Genomic DNA, 4,915 nt, shown 5'->3' on the forward strand with positions numbered 1-4,915 from the left:
GCCGGAAAAGGCCACACGGCCCTGTTAGGGATTCGTTGACGACTTTAGAGGATTTGCCTGTGATGTTGGGTTTAACCATTGATCTAGTTTAATTTACAACCAGACGGAAACTAGAAACTGGAAACAAGATCGTGAGGTCATAGCGCACTACCTCCCCCCGCCCCTTCCCTACACCAGGACATCTAGCCTGATATTTTCCCGATTGGCCCTCCTATCCAGTCAATAGGAACATATTTCTTCACGTGATGTAATAATAGTCATATACCTATCAATGACCCAAGCCTGGAAGATTGCTTCGTAACGTCGTGTGACATGATGTCCGAGTTCGATTTTGTAAAAAGGATGAATGGGTGAAATTTTCTATCCATAAACTAGGTCTAACGTAAAACGACATTTTTATTGAGTTTACATTAAGGAGTTCTAAGCGCTTTACGCTTAATACACTTAGGTCTGTAGGTCACAATCTCTGACTAAAATGAGTAAGAAAAGAAATAAACGCATTCTCAATGAAACATAGTTCGCAGGGCCCTTAAATCGATCCGTCATTAATTCGATGTCGTTGCAGCCGATCTCAGTTGTCCTTCTTCATCGTGAATAACAAATTTGCTTCAAAAGGCTTCAAAAGACTGCGCACTTCTTCTCCTTCTCTATTGAATGGGAGGTAGCATGTCGTTGTTGAGGCATTGTAAGGTTGTCCTGGATTGGGATGTCCCGGCCCTGTAAAACATTGAATTGATAAAATATCACTAAGTTTTCACAAGAGATCAATAGGAAGAAAGATAGCAAATCCCCAATATCTGGCCCAACTCCTATAAAATACATTTGAAATCAATCTATTCTTTGGGTAACACTGTGTGGTTAATCAGGTTTATTGAAAGGACGATTCCTAGTGGCTCGGTTGTCCTGTCTCGTTCACTTATTACAATTTGGGTGAAGTATCTTAAAAATAAATTGGTACGAGCAGTTACAAAGTGAAAATAGAGAATGAAAGATTCTCTGTTTGCATGCTCACGTTGTCGTCAAAACCTCAAATTTGCATGGGCACCCAACGACCAATTTGTTGTAAATGTAGTATTATACCCCAGTTAATGAAAATAAATGTTATTAAGGCATTTTCAGGTGTTTTTCAGTGTTGCTGAGAAAACATTATCTGTTCCTTTTTCCCAGCAAGACACACAAGAAAATTCCCAGCCAGCTAGATAAAATTGGTTGGTTTCCCAGCCAGCTGATCAAATTTATTTCCCTGCCAGGAATTCCGCGCGCTTTCAAATCCCTCGATACAAAACGACCGAACAAAAGCGACAAAACCGGGACAAAACAGGTTTTTTTCCGCAAGCGCAATTACTCTGACCAGTCGTCGTATGTTTGTGACTACTCTCTGGGAGAGGGAAGGGGTTCTTTTTTTTTTTTTTTTTTTTTTTTTTTTAAGTCGTCCTCAGTCTTCAGAGTTTCTACAGCCAGCTCGGGTTGAAATGCTAGAAAAAGTCAGTAATTTCCAGGCATAAACTCTATCAATAACAAAATTTCCCAGCCAGCTCATCGAAACACCTGTATTTTTGCCAGGCAGTGAGAACAATGTGAGGAACAGATTCGTTGGGTGCCCCTGAATTTGGTAATTTCACGTCGTCCTTATGCAGAGTACCGCACGAATACGTGCTAAAATCCGTGCTGTGCAGCACGATTATTTATGCTCTTTTAACCAATGATATCATTGTTTTGCGCCGTTGTTGTTACCGTCGCCGTCCTAAAATCTTAAGCTCCCTATTGTCTATTTTTAGCACGGTTACTGGTAGATTTTTTGCGGGAAATGATAGTAGTGGTATAGGTGGTTTGCAACCAATCTCTATGAGACACAGACAACAATGCTGCAATGTACAATAGCTGGTGGACGAACAAAGGGAGCTAAGGACAGATCTTTAGTTTCATCATCATCATCTTTATTTAGTCAAGCAGGTCAGCTGATGTGGACCTACTATTAAAATAAGGTAAGGTAAAGTCTGCTACGAGCCTACAAGGCCCATCACGACGGAGCTTATCTCCAGTTTCTGTAGTATGAAGAGACTAGGAGTATCTCTATTCCCCCTGAATAGGATGCCAGTCCTTCGCAGGGTTACCCTCAGCGGGTGGAGAGAGGCACCGTGAGAGTAAAGTGTCTTGCCCAAAAATACAACACATTGCCCCGGCCAGGACCCGAACCCGGACCACTAGATCCGGAGTCGAGCGCACTAACCTTGAGGCCACCGCGCCTCCCACTATTAAAACAAAGCAACTTAAAACTAGTGCTTACAGCTAATACAAAAGCACATATATTACAAGAAAATTTGATTAAAAAGATCGATCATAATTTTAACTTAAATTTAATACTTACAACTACAACAATAGAAAATATATTACAAGAGAGAATTTTATTAAAAAGAAGAATAATAAATAAAACTTAAATCCTTATTACAAATTGCAGAATTACACTTGCAATATTGTATGTTCTCAACTAGAACTCTAAGTTTCTTAAAGGTTATTTTAAAAAGTTTTAAAAAGAGGATGGGTTTTGAATCGTCAGATCTATGCCTGTTTACAAAAACATTTCCTAAAATTATACTGGGAGTGATGGCCACTTTGCAATTGAAAGAACATCTTCGTCTTTTAAATTTCTTGGTAGTATGTGAATTAATCGAGCTGCTCTAGTCTGGAAAGCGTCAAGGTCCTTAAAGTGAGAACCAGAGCCCCAAACAAGAACACCATAAAGTACACTTGGCAGAACAGCTAGGAAATAAATCGACTCTAGAGTAGAGCTTCGCAGGAAACTAATACGTCTTAAAATTTTGATTTTAACATTAAAGGACGAGGTAGCTGATTAAATATGTTAAGCCCGAGACAATTTGTCATCAATGGTGACACCCAGGCAAACGGATGAGGAGTTATAGTTGATTATTTTGTTACCCTTCCATAGTGGCCTCAGAGGGCCGATCAAAAGGACCAGTGTTCATGATTAATGCCTCCGATTTACCTTCAGGAACAATTAACCTATTTTTTAAACACCAAGTTTGAACTTGGTCCAGGGCCTCTTGCATGGTCAACACAACTTCGTCTACGGTCGTTCCAATAACGTAGATAGTTGTGTCGTCTCCCTACATGAACACTTCTCCTTTGTTAACAGAATTTGGTTTTGGCAGGTCATTTACGTAAGTCACAAATAACATAGGACCCAAAAGAGAGCCTTGAGGGATTCCAATTTTTACAGGTTTTAAGTCAGAACAAGACTTTATTCTGATCATCTGCATTCGATGTGAGAGATAATCCTTAACCCATAAGTCACCCGAAATACCAGCAGCACTTCGCTTAACACAAAGAATAGAATGATCTACACAGTCAAAACACTTACGGAAGTCGATAAAGATTAGCCCGACCTTATGACCACTATATAAGGGCCTTTTTTCCAGTTATCAGTGAGAAGTAAAAGAAGGTGCTCATTTTCATGACCTTTTCTGAACCCTCACTTCTCTTCACTAAGGTTGTTAATGAGTTATGACGGCGATATGACGGAACTTGGAAACCACTTATTGTTTTTCTTGCACGATCCCTAATTTTGCATTAAGCACAAGCATTCCCTCGTGCGGTTACTTGGTTGCACACCTGTCAGAGGCGTTGTGGTCATTAGGCCTAATCTGATTGGCCATAATTTGGTGGGTCCCCTGATTCTACATTTAAATAATACAGGAATTGACGGGCTAAGGCCAAAAGAGACAGATCGGCACTTCTGTGTTATGGGCTTCTGGTGGAAACGTATTCCTCATCAAATGCTGCAGCACCAGATCCCGAAGAAAGGGTATTTTACAGTCAAAACAATAGAACTGTAGAAAAGCGACGACGTATTGCCGAAGAATGACGAAATCGTTATGCCAGAATCCTAAATACCCCCATAACCAGCACCTACGGCCCTCTACATCGTGCCCTCAGATTATTCAATTTATTACTAACTCGTTTGCCTGGCACTCGAACGTCCGAAATTTCACATTTTACATCTGGGCGGCACGAAAATTGGGGCGAGAGGCTGAGGAACCTCTCCTTCGTCCCCTCATTCATGAGCCACGATCCCAGAACCATAATCCATCGTTACTGTTACCCGCCAAAACTGAACTAAAGTAACAAAAAGTGCCAAATACCTTATTCAGGACCATGACTTGGACCACCGAGCATGTTTTCAGGAAGGGTGTTTTCCCAAGCTAAGGGGGTCTCAGTACAATGATGTTGACATCTTTGAGTTCTCTGCTCCTCCTTGCGAATATTCCGACAACGACTTTGCGACTTCCTCTACCACGGCTTTGATTATTTCCACTGCACGAACTTTTCATCGGAGAGGAATCCACTCTCGGCCTTCTCTCAGTGATGTGACTGTTACTACTTCTTGCATTTTTCGTATCTTCTCCTGAAACGGACATTTTCTTAAACCCGTCAAAGAGGGTAGTCTTGTTGCTGTTCTCGTCAGTGCTAGCTGCTTTGCCTGATAATTTGACTTTTGCTGTACCCAGATTTACTTTTTCATTGCATGGCATTTACTTATCAGGTGATGACAATAAATCATTCTCTTTCCAAGGGTTTGTGGCCATGGAGGTCTGTCTTCCCTCGTCTAAAGGGACGTTCCGGGTTGACGACTATTCCTGGCGACGCTTTATTGGGGTTGTACCGTTTGATGAACTCTTCACTGAAAACCTTGGGTCATCAATGATCTCGATGCGCACATCACGCAGAGTGCTGAATTCCTGGTTTTGACTTTCGCTAAATTCTTCCGCCGCCTTGAAAATGACTTGAGCGCAGATGTCCTTTGGCATGCCAAAAATGCCCGAGCTGATTGCCATAAAAGCAATCGAGGATAGTTGTAATTTTAGTGCTGCGAGATTGAGGCTTTCTAAACACGCCC

Source organism: Montipora foliosa, chromosome 1 (assembly GCF_036669935.1).
Source record: "Montipora foliosa isolate CH-2021 chromosome 1, ASM3666993v2, whole genome shotgun sequence".
In the NCBI taxonomy this organism is placed as follows: Eukaryota; Metazoa; Cnidaria; class Anthozoa; order Scleractinia; family Acroporidae; genus Montipora; species Montipora foliosa.